Source organism: Rhea pennata, chromosome Z (genome assembly GCF_028389875.1).
Source record: "Rhea pennata isolate bPtePen1 chromosome Z, bPtePen1.pri, whole genome shotgun sequence".
Classification (NCBI taxonomy): domain Eukaryota; kingdom Metazoa; phylum Chordata; class Aves; order Rheiformes; family Rheidae; genus Rhea; species Rhea pennata.
Window position 1 is genome coordinate 48462465 of NC_084702.1, and position 19324 is coordinate 48481788.

Sequence of the window (19324 nt, forward strand, 5' to 3'; positions counted from 1 at the left end):
CCTGTTCTTATTATGTTTATTAATCCTTTATCTTCAGGTATTATGCTGACTTGTCAGCCAGTCCAACTGTAAAATATTCAACATACTGTTCTGAGTACTTACTAAAAGGGTAATACTCCAGTCTTCAGACTGGAGTCTCCAGTCTATTGAATGGATCCCACAAAGAAATCCCCTTATCTTTCATTGGTGCTACTATATTGTCCTAAAGTAGTTGGACTTTGTTTCTCTGCAGGTGTAAAGATTTCTAGTTCTCACATTTTTCAAAGTGACTTTCCTTGCAAATCTAGCAGCTCGCCTGAAAGAGGGGGACTGCTTTAGTCTGTGACTGTTTCCATGTTTCTACCTTTTCTTTTCCTCTTTCCCATTCTGCAGTCTCATTGACCTTCTCACAGCTACCGGTTCAAGTCATGAAAACTAACAACCATATTATCTTGGACAAGCTGAGGAGAGGAGATTAACTGTATGGATGGCTAGCGAGTTAGGCATATTGCTTCAGGCACAAATTTGGGGAAAACTCATGGGATATACTCACATCTTGTCATGGATGTTGATGTTATGCTAGCATTTAAAAGCCTTTTACCCAGACCCCACGGTTTTTTTACAGATATTTCCCCAATTCTGATGTCTTCCATGATGCCAATATCTGCTGGTTTTCTGATAATGTGCAGCTTTATAGAAAAAAGAAATTTCAAGGTCGAGTATGATACTCTACATACGTACCCTTCATTCAGATTATTCATCCTTTTAAAGACAGAGGCCAGAGGGTTTTTGTTGTGAGAACAGGTTTGTATGTCTTCTGTAGTACTCTAGTTGGGTTTTAAACACTGATGCTGTGGTCTGCGTATGTTTGAGAAGCAGAACAGAGATGTTAAAATACTGGTGGTGAGCAACTATGTAATGTGGAAGTAGTAGGTATGGCATTCATTTAGCTAAGATTTGAATGAGTGTAGAATAAAGATGAACAAAGCCTTTGGTCTCCCTGTGCTTGACCTATCAAAGGTTCTTATGCTCATAGAAATTTTAATGTAGGCTATACCAAGCACTTCATCTCTGCCTCTGAAGTGATTTAGGCATGATTTAAAATATACCATAAGTAGACAGGTAAAGCATACTTTTTCATGTTGCCCACTTGCATTTTCAGAGAATGGTTTCAGCCATATCTGCAGCTGCTTCAGATACTTGAGAAAAACTGCTGCTTAGGATGAAGTGGGAATTCTGCAGCAGACATTGTGGGTTTTATGACCCTAAGGCTTTTTGTAATTTCTAAATCTTTCTTTCTTATTAAAAATGCTGAATAATTAAAACTATTTCAATATATTTGCCACAACCTATTCTTTCAGTATTTTATACTAGAATAAAGTTCACATAATAATCCACAACTACTTAGTGAGAATGCTGTTTGTATTAAGCATAACTATAGAGAGAATTATAATTTTTAAAAAGAGAGAAACATTGCACCATTTCATGGTCTTGCTTATTCTAATCTCCACCATTTTTTTGTTTCTTTGGCAGCTCTTTATGCAGAAATTGTTTTTTTCTGAAAGGTCTGAGCTTCGTGCTGATTTCTGATTTTTAAAAACAAAAAGTGCATTACCAGGAGTTCAAATATGGCAATGAATGATTGCATTTATTAACTCTTCACTATTTCAAATCTCTCCTAATCAGGGTAGATCAAACGCTGTTGCTAGGGTCTTGTTCTTTGAAACATGTAAGCAGCTGCAGAGAAGTTAATAGGCTAGGAATTCCTGTTTCAAATACTGAAAATGACATTAATTGATGGGCATTTTGCCAGATAACATAGGCTTTACCTGTATTTGTTTTTTTATAAGAGATCTTCCACATCTTTATATGGGGAAAAAGGATATCTGGGTGATACAGAGATTTTTCTTATCTTGATTTTGGTATACTCTGTGAATAAAGGAGGAGAGGAAATGATATTCCTGTGCTGAGAGATTTAGAAATTGTTCCCGTCCTGCATCAAGATGAAATCTGGACCTTTTAAAGTTCATCATACACACACAGAGATCCAGGAGCCTGGCAGATGGGAGTTTCGCCAGTACGTGGGAGACCTTGCTCTGTCACTCTCACATGTATCATGTGAGTGATTTGAATTACAAAGATGTTGACTGTCCCACAGTGGTACATTCTTTCTCTGCCGTCCTTAGCTTATGTTCTTATAGTGCTAGTAGAAATGAATGATTTCAAGTCATTTGCCAGATGTTATTCTCAGTAGCCTCTTACAGCATTAATTAAGTCTTCACTGAAGATTTAAAGGATGTAAACCTTGTTCTGTCACAACCTAAGAGATGGCTGCATGCATCTTTCTCCTTTCTTTCCTTCAGCCCACTATGCCTTTTGAGCAGGACAACACAGTGGCTTCTGAGATATTTACTTTTTCTATTATTACATTTTTATATGCAGGAGACTTGAGGATCTTGTCATTGGATGAATGGAACATGTCTTTGAAATAAGTGGAACTTTTGAAATCATTGGTGGACATTTCTACCAAGTAAATGGAAAAAGGTGTTCTGAGGCTTGAGGCTACTGAAGTTCCTCTGTGTTGTCCCTGATGGATTTAGTTATATTGTGCTCAAATCACTTAAGTTTTATTTTTACTATAGTAATGCTTTTTCTTTTCTTTTTATATCACACAAATACCAGATTTTGTGTATTTTATCGTTAACAGATTAATGAAAAAATAATAGACCTTTATTATTTATATTAACTAAAGCAAAATTCTTCAATCACTGTCGGCATTAGTAAAGCCAATATTATAGTTCATTCTGGATAAATTTGAAAACTAAAGCTTCCTAATCTTTAAAACAATATTTGCAGAATATTATTCAACTTTCCAAAGAATAGAGGAGTGGAAGAAGCTACAGTAATATGAGGTACATTAAGACATTTCAACATGCCATATTTCTGTTTAATCAGGCTTCTATTTAGCAACTATTCTAAACATATAACTGGAGATATAGTAAGCACTATTTGCAATGAAAAAGATTCCATGTGTATGCTTGCACATGAGTTTATTGATCAACATGGAAACTTGCAAAGTATTTAACAATACCATTTTGAAGTTAAATTTATAGAAATACTTTCCTTAAGATCAAATTTGTGTACCTGAGGTCAGCCTGCTCTTCTGTAGAGTCACCAATCTTCATAATGAGTCAAAAGCAGAAGAAATTTGGCTTTCTTTTTTCCTCTTTTCCCAGTCAGCAATGGTTTGAGCAGAGGCCTGAGCTAAGCAGAGAGAGCAAAACTCTGCCAATGTTTTCAGGAGACACAGTGGGGAGTAAGGTGTAATTTGTTTTCTGATCTGACCCCATGAAAAAGCAGTTTTGTGCTTTGACTTTTTTTGGATTCTAATGTCATATTTTTATGTTGCCTATTGTAGGGCATATGGTATAAATCAATCAGACTGGTTTTCAATGTTTTCTAAGGTTAACATGCTTTTTTCGAGATTTTTTTCTTAGCATCCAGATGGCCATGCCGTCACTAGGTGAAGTTCTCGATGTTGCTCAGTAGAGCTGTAGAGAAGGCCTAAACACAGTTAAAGTTGTTCTGGGCATGTTTCTGTACTAGTTGTCTCACTAAAAAAATCTGTAAATCCACTAGGAACACCTTTAAATAGTACATACAACTTCTGTGTATTTTTTTCTACTGATTTTTAATTTACAAGAACCACAAATTTTCTGTATTTTGCAATTTTTCAAATCTTGTAAATGTAACTCCCCTTCATAGGGGAAAAGATGACTTGACAATGATTTAGCCTGTTGGACATTAGGCAAATAAAAAATATTTAAGTTACATTAAAGTGGACTACCACTGAACTGTATTTGCAAAGTACAGATCTACTGCTGACTTAGAGAACATTACTGATGTGATTAGGTGACCAAATTTTACTTCATTTCACAAGTGACTTCAGCAATAGGCAGAAAATGAACAACAGATTTCCATATATTTTTAGCTGAATTTCTTCTTATTTGCAAGATCTTGGTTGCAAGATCTTGGTCTGCATAACTGATTTCCAATATTTTCAGTTCTTTATCTTTCTCTTCCTAGCATTTATGGAAATGTTTTCCACATATTGTAAAAATGTTGTAACATTAGTTACACTGATAAAGGCAATGTTATTTTTCATGGAGATGATGCAAGGAGTGCAGTGGGGAAAATAACTAGATTTTAAGTTCCAGACATACAAAAAGACTCAAAAAGACATTTTTTTTTTTTCGATCTGAGCCTTTCTGTAAAGGATTGCAATGCACCAGTGAAATAGGAATTTAACTATTAACAGTGAAGCCTACTGTGGACAGAGATCCTGTTTATGTATCTTTATCTCCTTGTCTGTCTTTGCTTACCTGTTTGCTTGTCTGAAATTGAATTGTTAAGTTATGTAGATTTTTATGTGTAGATTACTTTATTCTTCTTTGAGATGATATCTCTGTATCAATTGGTTGTTGCATTTTCAGTCTGGCCTCTGTAATCCTCTGGGGGAGTGAGACAAGGTTACACAACCAGTTCCTAAGTTTTGAAAATAAAACAAGAAGCAGCTGCTAGGCCTCAGGGTTTATTGAATTTGGTTTTTTTTTTTTTTTTGTTGTTGTTGATGGTGGTGGTGGTGGTGGTGGTTGGTTGGTTGGTTTGGTTTGGTTTGGTTTGGTTTTGAACAGAACAATGCGATCCAGCCAATTTGTTCTGGCCTCTCCATCTCCTTTTTTTATTTATTTTTTTTTGGCATATTCTGTCTCAGTCTCTACCATTAAGAAATTCATCTTGACTCTGTATTAGCATTAGGCCATTAATGGTCATTGTTTAGTGCACGGTTTCCATACAGTTGCTTTCAAAAAGGTAGTTCAGAGCTGAAAAAAGAAGATTGTACATCTTATACTGAACATCTATTTTCTGTAGGTAAAAGAAATGCAGGCACTAGTCATATGCTTCTTTAGAGGGACCATATTTACCCTCAGGGTTCAAGTGACTCGCACTGAAGGGGTGCAGTGGTGTTCATATGGGCTCATCCAAAGCCTGGGGAAGTTACAGGAGCGTTCATTCATTAGTAGAACCAGTCAATGAGATCCTTGCTAAGCCTAAAAGTGGCTGAAGAACACTTTACTGTTCTTCTTAAAAAAATGTTGTTTAAACTGAGAGAATTAGTGTCCTACAAGTCAGCTGGGAGCTGGGCAGAAGATAGGCATATGGTTCTTGGAGCACATCCAGAATGCCTTGTCTCCAGCAGTACCGATGACACTTTCTCATCAACCACGTGTTCCTAAGGAGCCCAACCTAAGTTACGCCAGGAAATTACCTACTGAGGACAAAATAGACACATTTTGGTGGTAGATGGATTATATTGAAGCATATATAGGTATCCCGTTAATGCTAGCAAAAGATAATTACTTCATTTGTATATGGTACGGGGATTATATTCCCTGTAACATCATTATGCTTATGTTCCATGTTATGATATTCCTTAATGGATTTTTGTCAGCATTTTCCATAATGGACTCTATACTTTTAAGATAATATATAAATATTATGTATGTACTATGATCAAAGGTTTTCAAAATTGCAAGGTCAAATTTTAAAGTGTGTGAAAAATTTAAGGTTATCTGAGCAACTTAGTCTGATCTCTGCCCCAGAAAGTGCAGGTATGGCCTTATTAGCTGAAGCTAATAGTGCACCAGTGTAACTACGCTGTTTTCAGAAGTGAGGCTAGCTCATTCAGTGCTGTCTTTGCCATTTGTCTGCAGCACTGTGTCATGTCATGTAGAAATATCCTCTGATAGCAGCATCCTTAGTTACATGAATAGTAGTCAGAACTAGGTGCTGCTGCAGCACGCATGAGGGGGGACAGCGATGCCATATGTGACAGTGCTAATGAAGGGGCTAATGTCTCCTTTAGTGAGCCTGCCTGCTGGAATTCCTATCGGTGCGAAGGAGACGCTGTGTTTGTGTGCCATCTGGGGTAGTTCCACGTGAAGTGGTGAAATCAGATGAAATGAGGAGACGTGTGAGAGTAGGGTCTACTCAGCCTGGAGAAAAGGGGCTCACGGAGATCTTATCAGTGTGTATAAATACCTGATGGCGGGGAGTAAAGAAGATGGAGCCAGACTCTTCTCAGTGACAAAAGGCAACGGGCACAAATTGAAATCCAGGAAATTCAGTTTAAACTTAAGAAAAATCTTTGTTACTGTTAGGGTAGTCAGCCACTGGCACAGGTTGCTCAGGGAGGTTGTGGAGTCTCCATCATTGGAGATGCTCAAAACCTGACTGGACACAGCCCTGAGCAACCTGCTCTGAGCAGGGGATCCACTAGGCGATCTCCAGGGACCACTTCCAACCTCAACCGTTCTATGATTCCTTGCAATTCTGTGAAGCAAGATACCTGGACAGGAACATGCACAATTTTAATAGAAGACTCAAGAATTGTGGCTGCAGGCCAGGAGTTTCTCTTCTTTGGTACAAACATGAAAAGACAATGTTTTGCAGCAGCCCATCATTTGCTTAAATTTAAATAAAACTTTAGGGTCCCAATAGAAGTGAGACCTGACTCCATTAAATGCTCTGCTCGGGTTGTACACATTTTTTCTGTAAGTTATGAACTGAATAGCATTCTTCTAAAAGAAGAAAATTAGTATTTTTTTGAATTGAATGTGTTAGGAAATGGAGAGGTTCATATTACTGCCATAATAACTTATGTTTTCAAAATGCTTTTTGTGCTATTGTAGTAGCCCCTTCTTGACAAATGGAGGAAGTTCCTTGTTGACAAAATATGAATTTTTTATATTCCTAAGCCACAAAGCTGTCAAATTATCAAACATAATTTCTCAGCAGATATATCTTGTGTTTGTATTTATGGAATGTACATATGCCACAGTAACCACATTTGAAAGCTTAATCCTTTTTAAAGTATTTATGTTGGGTTTTCAACACTCATTATGGAGAACCTTTGTAAATTGAAATAAAAGGAGGAGGGGAGAAGAAAGGGAAGAAAGTAGTGCAGGATTTGAAGAGCAGGATGTTTTCAGTGGATGAATTTTTGGTCCTTAAGCTCTACCATGTAATCACATGCAGGTAAAATGTATATTCACTTAATGGAAATAAAAGATTGTGGACAGAATACAGTCTGTCGACAATGCAGTAATAAGCAGATATGATGTTAATACTATATATCTTTGAATGATGTTGTATGAATTTATTCTTTTGCTTTAGATTGTAGGGATTTGAAACAAAAAGGGATGTGTTTTGGTCCAAATTTGATTAAGGCATGTATAAATAATTGTTAATATCATTAATAGTTATAACTATATAATATAATGTAAATAGTAACTGTATAAATTGTTATTTTTGTTTCACTTATTTAAAAAGTAATAACAACAACAAATGGGAAATGCTTTGCTTGGAACAAAAACTTTTTACACAGTTTTGGTTATCTGAAAAGTTCAAAAATCAGTTTGGGTTAAAAATTTCAAAAATTTTTAAAATAAAAAATACATTCAAAAAGGCCATAAGATTTTAAATAAAAAATCAAATTATTTTTATAAAACATTAAAATAATATGTTTGATATTGGATATGAATTTATAAGGCTATGTTTTTTAAAAATTAAAATATTTCTTATAATTTGACAATTAACTACTCACCTAAATTCTGTAAAATTGTTCAAGATCTTCCAGTCAAAAATTTTCACCCAATTAGAATACAAATAATGTTTTAAAAAACAAAGCAGCTAGTGGCAGGCACCTTCCCTAAAACTGTTAAGTTAATTACTAACTTATCAAATGCACTTCGTGTCTCAAAGGCATTATCGTTCTAGGATCCTGCTGATAGTTCTATAACTCTTTTATTCTTTATGCTGTATCAGGATCTAATTTGCTCTAGAATGCACCTTTGATGTAATAGAGTTTCTTCCACACTGTGGAAGAAAACTATTAGAAATGAATGATTTTTCTCTGTATCGTTTTCCTATTATAGTATTTTATGCAAACTAAAATTAAAGTTTTTCTTGGGGGTAAATATTTAGGTGACTGAAGCTTCTGATTTTATTTCACTCTAATTGTGTTGATCTCTTGGAGGCTTGTTACGCTCAGAAGAATATGGTTACTCTTCGGTTAATTGTTTAGTACTTACCCTTTTCTCCAGTCTGATTTTCGTGTTCATTAATTAGCAATGTCATACATATCGATAGATACATTCATACGTATTTTTTTTCATTTAAGTTGGAAGCAGTTATCATACCTTTATTAAAAGTCTTTCCATATTTTAGACAGACTACCTATGACATTAAAATTATTGCAACATAAATGTTCAGCTAGAGGAGCAGTATGTAAGTTTTGTTTTGTTAATGCAATAGGGTATCAGAGAAAGCTGAACAAGAACTGAACAGAACATCCTGCTGCCTCAGCAATCTGAAGAACTTCAGAGCAAGCTAGGGTGACAGCTTCAACGAAGCTGGCTCGGTATGCACCTTCGTCTCTCCAGTGTGCATTATTTGCAGCTGTGCACTAAATGGTTGTAAGAATACACTTAATAATGGAAATTTATCTTAAAGATTTTTTAAAAGAACCAACTGTAATATTGAGGATATAGTTTCTTCTTATTTTCTGCTGTGATGTAAATGTGAAGGAAAAAGATTAAAGTCAAAAAAATACCTAAGGAAAAGCTGCATCCCATGGAAATTGTTTTCCATTCTCTGAAACCCATGGCTTGGAGTATGTGAGGCTTGATTCATTGTCTGTCAAAGATACGGAATAGAAGACACCAAGTAGCAGGTTGGTTGGCTAAATACTGCCTCTTCTTTCTTACTGCAGCTGGAAAAGCTCCTCATAAAATTTCTGCTGTGTGCCTTCTACTGCCCTTGACAACATTCTTTGTAGCAGTGTAGCAGCCCTGGAAACGGATCTTTCATCATTTTATTCCAACTCTTGTGAAGTTTCTGTTTCATTTCAGAACTTCTTAAATATCCTTCTAATGTGTTAACTTCATAGCTGGGATAGGTTAACCTGTGAGTCAAAGCTGTATTTTCATGACATACTTTCTAAAATGTTTCCCGTGTACTCATTTCTGCAGTATAAAGGTATTGAATTACTCTCTTTTCCCTTGGTTTGGTCTTAAGAAGTGCAACTCTGTTGATCCCTTATAGCTGTGTCTTCCTTTAATACTTTGCCTGGCTACTATTTTTGTGGCATGCAAATAATTAAAAATATAAATAATATTTCTCATGGTTTCTTTCTCTGTATCGTTTAGGAAAAAATAAATTGATTTTGTTGATTGGGAAGATTTGAGGAGGATAGTTTGGTTGGTGGTGTGAGTGTGTACAAGAAAGAGGAATTTGGCAAAGTTGTATTGAAATTTTCAAATTGGATTATTTCTGAATATAGTGAATGGCACTGATTTTCACATAAAGCAATATAGCTTTCTACTACAAATAAATATTACTTTATTTTGATAAAAAACATGTGGCAGACATGGACTGTGGATATTGGGCAGAGATCAAGATGTTGTCCCAGTTAGTGAGATTTCAGTGTGAATGTTTGCTACTAAAATTTTCATATGCATAGGATTGTTGCTCTGGATCTTGTTCAATATGAGTCGTACAGTAGTTGTGTATTTATTTGATGACTGTCTGCCTGTCCTCTCCCCCCTTTGTTTTGTGTATGTGCTTATAGTAACAGAATTCAAGAGAGATTAAAAGACAGAGAATATTACTACCCAAATGGCTAAAGCAAAACAGGCATCTTTTAAAATGGTAAATTTTAAGGAGTTTAAATGTTACTCTCAGTCTTTAGAAAATTATTTTAACTAAATGCATTTTTAATAGCCTATCAGAGACTTCTCTTTTCATTTAGTGGCATTAGAAGAATAAAACATTGTCCCACATAGAAACTGAAAGATTTTTCAAGACTTGAGATTATGGACAAACATTGGGTTCAGGTGGCTTTCTAATATAGATATAAAATATATTTCGTGATCTATGATTTCTTATACTACAAAAAAATGTATTTACAACTGAGATCTGATGTGAAACCTAAAGATACATACATTCTTCTAACGCTTAAAAATGGCAAACAATACCAGCAGCTGAGATTTTCAGTCTTATGGTGAAATACAGCTAAATATAGGTCATTGAGAAGCAATTGTTTCACTGCCCGCAAGCCTAATCCATTAATGTGTCCCATCAAGAACTTCATGATGGAAGAAGATAATCCATTAAAATGCTCCATGAGCTGGTAGCAAGGTGCTGTATTTTCTTTAACAGCATGATTTCTCCACCCATTGTAGCTCAGTGTAGGGAATACTACCAGCTTTACTGGCAGTGGTTTAATACATTTAAGTGTAAATGGTTATTTTAATCCAAAATTAGCTTCTGGATAGTTCTTCTTTTAGGGAATCAATACATTTGAGATTTTTTTTCTACATTTTGAAAAAGAGAGAGGAAAATGTATGTACTGTCTTTCATGAGGAAGGTGAACTATTAGAGATACTGGCAAGGCAAGATTTCCAAATACAGTATTCCTCTTGCTCAGGAGGAATACAAAATAAATCTGTGGATGGCTTGCTTGTACCACACAAGGTTCCTGCTTCCTCACTTTCATGGCTTGTGAATGAATAGACTGACCTCAAATAATTCACTTGTCACAAGAAGTCTCAAATAGTAAAACTAGTAGAAGTCTCAAATAGTAGAACTTCTTCTTCCAGAAGAAGGCTGGAAGCTAGTTGCTTCCAGAACAAAAAGAAGAAAGGCCCCTAATCCTCCTGTAGACCTGGAGTTACAGTTGAAGAACAGGTTTAGTGCACTCCAGGGTGAGGAGAACCCGGACCTGGCCTCAAGCGAAGCAACTGGACTGTCTGACCCTGTGCCTTGCATGACCGCTCGGAAGAGGCGACGAGTGGTTGTAGTGGGTGATTCCACGCTGAAGGGGACAGAGGTGCCTATCTGCCGACCTGACCCCTCCTCTAGAGAGGTCTGCTGCCTGCTGGGGGCGAGGATACAAGATGTGTCTGAAAGGCTACCAAGGCTTGTCTGCTCATCAGACTACTGCCCTCTGCTGCTCTTTCACATGGGTGCTGAAGATACAGAGAGCAAAATAGAAACAATCAAAGAAGACTTCAAGGCCTTGGGCACGGCGGTCAAGGGTCTGGGAGCCCAAGTGGTCTTCTTATCGGTCCTGCCAATTAGGGAGAGGCATGGGAGAAGGAATAGGAAGATTTTCCAAATCAACAACTGACTACGCTGCTGGTGTTGGCAACAGGGTTTTGGATTCTATGACCATGGAACATGGTTGGAAGATCAACAACTGGTGGGGAGAGATGGGATTCACCTCACCAAGCAGGGAACATTTGCCTTTGCAAACAGGTTGGCCAGCATAGTGAAGAGGGCTTTAAACTAGGTGAGAGAGCAACTGGAATGCATTGAGCTCTGCCTAGGGATGGAGGAGGAGGAGGCAGTTGAGAGCTTATGGGTAAAGATCAAAGGGCAGGGGGACACTGTTGTGGGTGTCTTCTGCAGGCCACCGATGAGGAAGAGAAAGTTGATGAGGCCTTCTATAGACAGCTGGAAGTAGCCTCATGATCACAGGCCCTGGTTCTCATGGAGCACTTCTACCACCCCTGACGTCTGCTGGAAGGACTACACAGCAAGGCACAAGCAGTCCAGGAGGCTCCTGCAGTGCAGATGATAACTTCTTGTCACAAACGGTGGAGGAACCTACGAGGAAGGATGTCCTGCTGGATCTTGTCCTTACCAACAGAGCGGGACTGGTTAGAAATGTGAGGGCTGGGAGCAGCCTTGGCTGCAGTGACCATGAGATGGTGGAGTTCCGGATCCTGCAGGCAAGAAGTAAGGCAACAAGCAGGATTGCAACCCTGGACTTCAGGAGAGTGGACTTTGGGCTCTTCAGAGACCTAATTGGTGGAGTCTCATGGGTTAAGGCCCTAGAAGGAAGCGGGGTCCAGGAGAGCTGGCTAGTATTCGAACATCACTTCCTCCAAGCCCAAGAGCGGTGCATCCCTATGAGTAAGAAGTGCAGCAAAAGGGGCAGGAGGCCTGCATGGGTGAGCAGGGAGCTCTTGGCCAAATTCAGACAGAAGAAAGTACACAGAAGGTGGAAGAGGGGACAGGCTACCTGGGAGAATCATAGGAATGCAGCCAGAGTATGTAGAGATGCGGCAAGGAAAGCTAAGGCCCAGTTGGAATTGAGTCTGGCAAGGGATGTCAAGGACAACAGGAAGGGCTTCTTCAAATACATCAGCAGCAAGAGGAGGACTAGGGAAAATGTGGGCCTGCTACTGAGTGGGGCGGGGGCCCTGGTGACAAGGGATACAGAGAAGACAGAGTTACTGAATGCCTTCTTTGCATCAGTCTTCACTGCTAAGGGCAGCCCCCAGGAATCCCGGAACCTGGACGTGAGGGAGAGAGTCTGGAGAAGGGAAGACTTTCCTTTGGTTGAAGAGGATAGGATTAGAGACCTTCTGGGCAGGCTGGAGCTCCACAAATCCATGGGCCCAGATGGGATGCACCCACGGGTACTGAGGGAGCTGGCAGATGTTGTTGCCAGGCCTTTCTCCGACATCTTTGAAAGGTCCTGGAGAACTGGAGAGGTGCTTGAGGAGACTGGCTTTCTTCCAGTCTCTCCAGTCTTCAAGAAGGGCAAGAAGGAGGACCCAGGCAACTCTAGGCCTGTCAGCCTCACCTGCATCCCTGGAAAGGTGATGGAACAGCTCATTCTGGATGTCATTTCCAGACTTATGGAGGAAAAGAAGGTGATCAGGAGTAGCCAGCATGGATTCACCGAGGGGAAATCCTGCTTAACCAATCTGAGAGCCTTCTCTGACGGAATGACTGGCTGGGTAGATGAGGGCAGAGCAGTGGACATTGTGTACCTTGACTTCAGCAAGGCTTTTGACACTGTCTCCCATAACAGCCTCCTAGATAAGCCCAGGAAGTGTGGGTTAGACAAGGGGACAGTGAGGTGGATTGAGAACTGGCTGAAAGGCAGAGCTCACAGGGTCGTCATCGGTGGCATGGTGTCCAGTTGGAGGCCTGTGGCTAGTGGCATCCCCCAGGGCTCAGTACTGGGTCCCATCCTGTTCAACTTCTTCATCAATGACATGGGTGAGGGGACAGAGTGCCTCCTCAGCAAGTTTGCTGATGATACCAAGCTGGGAGGAGTGGCTGATACACCCGAGGGCTGTGCTGCCATTCAGAGAGACCTGGACAGGCTGGAGAGTTGAGCGGAAAGGAACCTTGTGAGGTTCAACAAGGGCCAGTGCAGAGTCCTGCACCTAGGGAAAAACAACTCTAGGCACCAGCACAAGCTGGGGGCCGATGTTCTGGAGAGCAGCTCTGCAGAGAAGGAGCTGGGAGTGCTGGTGGATGACAAGCTGACCATGAGCCAGCAGTGTGCCCTTGTGGCCAAGAAGGCCAATGGTATCCTGGATTCCTGCATTAGGAAGAGTGTTGCCGGCAGGTCAAGGGAGGTGATCCTGCCCCTCCACTCAGGCCTGGTGAAGCCTTATCTTGAGTACTGCATCCAGTTCTGGGCTCCGCCGTACAAGAGAGGCATGGAGCTACTGGAGAGAGACCAGCGTAGGGCTACGAAGATGATCAGAGGGCTGGAGCACCTGCCCTGTGAGGAACGGCTGCGAGAGCTGGGCCTCTTCAGCCTGGGGAAGAGCAGACTGAGGGGGGATCTTATCAATGTGTACAAGTACCTGAAGGGAGGGTGTCAAGGGGACGGGGCCAAACTCTTTTCAGTTGTCCTGTGTGACAGGACAAGAGGCAATGGGCAGAAATTGAAGCACAGGAAGTTCTGCCTGAACGTGAGGGGGAATTTCTTCCCTGTGAGAGTGACTGAGCACTGGACAGGTTGCCCAGAGCGGTTGTGGAGTCTCCTTCTCTGGAGATCTTCAAGGCCCGCCTGGATGCAGCCCTGTCTAACATGCTGTAGGTGACCCTGCTGAGCTAGGGAGGTTGGACTAGATGATCTCCAGAAGTCCCTTCCAACCTTACTGATTCTGTGATTCTGACTATCAAAATATACCAGACTCTGTGCATTTGCTGTTTCAGATAGAAGTGAACATCCAGTACAAAGGGTTAATGGCTGTTTCTTCCACATGTTTGAATTATCACTAAAATCAGCAAGAGCCCAACGCAAGTATGAGAACAGGATGTGAGGTGATGGCTTATAACTAGTGTGGATGTTGCAAAAGGTAAGGACAGGCTGCCAGAACGGCTGCTTCTGCTTCCTGCCTGCTTTGTCACTTGCCGCTTTCTCTGTCGAGACCTGCAAGAAATGGTCGGTCTCATCGTCGTCAAGCAGCTAATAATATTTAACATAATTATGTTCCACAAGGAGCAAGCGTAGGGACAAATAAGAAAACTTCTTTCAGAGAAAATACAATTTATTATTTCACTTCTCCTCAGATTAAAAATGTTACAGGAAGAACTTGCACGTGAAAATACTCTTTAAAAATGGAGGGACATCGGGACCAGCTGATCTGGGAGGGCACCACAACTGCAAGCATGTTACATGATATAAGAGAATATGCCACAGTTGACAGGGCATATTAAGGCTAAGTCCCTTGTAGAAAATCTGCACCAGTTAATCAATGGGATGGATTTCATTTGTCATCACAAAATTGTATCTATTAGATGTTTATACAGAAATTGTCACTTCCTTTTGCCTCATTTAGTTTATAGCATTATTTTTAAGAAAATGCATTTGGGCAGAAGTTTGAAAACTACAGCAAAATAATTAATTGAAGAAAATAGAAATGATTATGTAGAAAATATTTTCATCTAAATTACATGAAACACCTCTTAAATCACACAGGGATCAGTAGGATTGTAAGTTAAATTTAAGCATCTTCTTTGTGTTCTTTTCCTACTGTTGCCTTATTTCCTTCTTACATAATACCTGGGGGAGGAAAGGGGGGAAAGACTTTCTCTCCTTGGACTGACTTGTTTTTATCAAAATTTTTCTTGAAAATATAGTGCTCCTGCAAAGCAGTGATAACTCACCAAATGAAAATAGATAAGCTCAAGAGCTTGCATGCTTGAAGTCTGAATATTTACCCATGTTAGGATATTTGAATGGCAGTCTGTGTCTGATTTAGATTAGATATGAATTATGTCATATTATTATCTCAATATTAAATACATTGCTGTGTTTTGATAAGTACCAATTATTAAATTTAGCTATTTTAATATCATCAAGTACGAAAATGAATATTTTCAGCTAACTAATATACAGCTGTACAGTTAAATTTTTCATTGTTTGACAACAGTTCCATACAAGAGGACCCAAGATACCAGCTTTTCTGTAGGAAATAACAATGGTATCAGTAGAGCAGTCATATGCCAAAGATCCATTTTAATTCCAACAGCTGTACTTTCTACTTATTTTTATTCCAGGGAATTACATATCATGTAACTTTGTTCAAGGCATTAGAAAGATGCAGCAGATGTCAAAAAAATACATAGACAGTGCTTTGAATACATAAAATTGTACTATATTAGGATGACCTTTTCTGTCAATTTAGCTTTCAGAAATGGCATGGTCAGTCTCTCAAATACTGCCAATAAGAAGATTTTTCAAAGTTTAAAGTAATCTAAGTTTTTTAAAGTTCTTAATTTTATTTCAGTTTTATTCATGCTTACTCTCTCATAGCTGGCATTTTTTATGAAACTTTTTCCCTCTAATCTTTTTACATTTTAAAAAATAAGGAATAAACTTAGTAACTAAGCAAATGGTATCTATTAAAGTATATTCCTTAATAAAACTTCTTAAAAGGCAGCAATATGCAACAGTTAGAATCTGTGTTACTTTCGAAAATCTCCATATGGAAATTGTGTTACACTTCTGATTTAGTATGCCACTGCTTTGGCATTAACTGCATATACTTCCTTTTGATCTGTAACAAGCACCTAAATGTAATATATTGTTCTTATGGGGTTTTTTAAGTGCCTCCATAGGAATATATGTGCAAGTTTCAAAATATATGCGATATTGAAACAGAAAATCAATGTAGCAAATATCTGAACATACATTAAATGCAGCCATGCTAAAATGCTTTGCATGCTTTTTAAAAGATGTATGGAAACAGATTTATCTCTGCATCTCTACAAACACATTTATTGTTTATTTAGCTTTTTTTAATTCAGTATAGTTGAGAGATGGAAGTATCATGGAACATGGTCCTGTATATCTCTATATTAATAGATGTATTGATGCTAATTATAAACAAAGATACCATGTTTATAAATTGCTATGGAAACCTGAGCTGGAATCATTGGATCTTCCTAGGTCACTGCATACTTTTTCTCTTGCACTTTGTTAGCTTATACATGCCCAAGCCAAGACGTCTTCCTCTCTCACCTCTTATTTAGCAGGGAAACCAGAAGCTCTGCTAGTGCTAGCTGTCCTGTTTGACCTCATGCTTAAGCCACAATCTAGGCTCATCTAATAGCAAAAAGCTTCACTAATTTCTGTATTTTTCTGTGCTGAAGGACTGGTGTATCTATCTATCTGAAAAAATATGTTGCTAGGTTTTTTTCCTTGGTTAGCCAAAGGCAACACAGAGAGGAACAGTGTATAGAGAAAAGTTTATAGGCAATTCTGTTCAGATGTGCACAAAAATATGTCACCTACATTATTTGTTATTTCTGCATATTTGAAAAAAATATTTCAGATGTTTCATTCTGCAAGTACACAAATAGTAGTGGCTTGAAACCTGTGCTTATGCAATTCTACACTAAAGCTTACAAAGGTAATGGTATTTTATAGTAAACATATGCTTTCCTTTAAATATGAAGAATGTGCTGAAAGTTGGGTTTACATTTAGACACGTTATTGTTATTATATGAACAGTAAGCAAAATGTAGATGGTGATATGATGGATTGGTTCAAGTATCTCCAGTATCCTTTTGGAGTGCCGATTTAATTTAATCTTCCAAAATACTGCCAGACTGGAATAAAATATATGCCAACCAAGCTATTTGGAAATCTTCTCTTAGAGCTATGTTACTAATAATTTGATATAACAGAAGTTGGAGGTTGGCTGTTCAACTAATGAAGCTGGTATTTTGAAAGTAATTCACGATGGTAATTTCATTCACATTCACATTGCTTGAACTGGCTAGTGCATGGCTGGATTTGTGCCAATTACTATTGCCAAAACAATTGTCACACATTTTAAATATGCTAGTAAAAACATGTTCCATTTTGGGCAAATTTTGGAATAGTAAATGTTGGCTCTTTCTCCATTTGAACACAGACACCTGATTTGTCATCCTATTTAGAACAGCAAAGATATGTTGTGGCCTTCTCACGCGCTGTCCAGTAGTCTTTTAAGAAACAACACCCTCCCCAGACTTCACACATAAGAGTGGAACAATTTCAAAATCAGATGTGTAACAAAGTGTTTGTCAAGTTCATTTCGTAGACCTTTAATTCATGGATACTGTTAAGCAAATGCATAGAAGACATTTTTATCCTCATTGGACTTGTTTAAATGCTTTAAAAATAGACTACTTTTTGATAAAATGGTAGTATAATGTATTAGTAATAAATTCCATAAAGTGAACACTAAAGAATGTCCAAACTGGATGACATTGAAGATTTTTACCAACACGTTTAAGAGTCAATGAAATGTGCTGACAAGTATGAAGTCACTATCTTTAAAAGGAATCTGCTGATTTATTGTTAAGCTTCCATTAGCAAAGACTGCTCATTTCCTGTGTGCTATATCTCAAGTAATAACTGTTTTAAATATATCCCATTTAGCAATTCTAGTTGTCTTCTTTCTGAGCAAACAACTCCTCTACTTGAAAACTTGCAGCAAATCATATTAATTAAAATGAATCAATTGGACTGGTAAAGTGGTGTTTTAGAATGACTCTAAGGACCATCAATTCAAATTAAGGGCTGCACTACTTCTTCCTGGGTTTGAAGAGGCTCCTTGGTACATTAGCAAAGGAAGAAGGGGAAGCCGGTCGCCTTGTTTGTCAGCATTCATCTGGGATGCTTACACAAGGAATTGTGCTGATGGCTCGTATGGCCAGATGTTATAAACATCTCATAAATGAGAGAATAAAGCAGACAGCCATAATAGTAATTACTTGTGCCTAATATTAATATTCCAATGAGGTGAAATATGATAGTAGAGCCATTGGGGTATTAACAATTATTGCAAAACTTTATCACAGACACAGAGTGCATATCATTTTATTCAGAGTATGCTTTGCTGCTTCTGCTGTTTACTCAGTCCAGGCAGTAATGTTAGCTGTCAAATTCAATTTTTAAGGTAAAGGCATGATGGATATATGCTAATTTATACATGTTCATTGAATATATTTTTCCTAACTGTATTTCAACTGTAAAATTATACTACAGAGCACTTGTTCTGTTTCTGGTTTTAGTAAGCTTTTAAATGCAGTTACAAAAGATAAACATCATACCTTCTTGCCAATGATGATTGTCCTTTTTTGCAAGTGTGATGAATGCAATGTACTCATCCCGCCATTCCATATTCTGTTTAATTTATTCACCAATCTGTAAACATGTATTTGAATGAACACTTAATATGTGCGAGGGCAGGATTAAAATATTGCTCTGACATTAGTCTCCTGAAAGCAGTCTTTGTCCTCCTGCTCCTTTACGTGTCTCCTACTTTATAGGATCCTCCTGTGGATCAGTTGTAATCTATATATTTCATACTTGAAAATCTGATTTCTGTATTCAGTAATCATGCTGCTTGTATGCTTTACCTTTTGTCTTTAGCTGGTATGAACTGGAAGCCTACACTTCGTTATCGATCTAGAACAGAAAGAGATTAATATTAAAGGGATGTCAAGCTCTTGAAAATCTTCAAAATTTCATAAAAGAGATAGGATCACATTACTGAGTTTTATATAGGCATAATGAGAGAGGAAGCAATCTTCTTTCCCCCTTCTCACTTTTCCTTAAAGCCGGACAAAAATTAACTGGCTACATATCGGCAGTATTTCTGCAATTATTGCCCTAATTTTCTGCAAGGGGATGCTGTGTGACACTTATGGTGTTTTGATTTTAACTACTAAATAAAAGCAAAATCACCTCCCTGTTCTTTTATTCTCTCACTTTTTCTTTTACAGTTTCAATTGTATTAGGATTTTATCCTAAATTAGCATTGAGAATTCGCATGGAGAAAGGGAAGATTGTGATATGTTGTTTATTTCTTGGGATCATAGGTATGCCAGTCAGTTTTGTGGTTTTTTTTTTTTATTTATTTAATAGTATCACTGCAAGAGAATGATGATCACTCACATGAAATCTTTGGAT

The 19324-nt window shown here is 38.2% G+C and overlaps 1 protein-coding gene across 2 annotated transcripts in view; it reads left to right on the plus strand.

Moving 5' to 3' along the window:
- The window catches only part of KIAA0825 (KIAA0825 ortholog), a 250949-nt gene that overhangs the window by 228220 nt on the left and 3405 nt on the right, over positions 1 to 19324 (plus strand). The gene's annotated exons all lie outside the window — the stretch shown is intronic.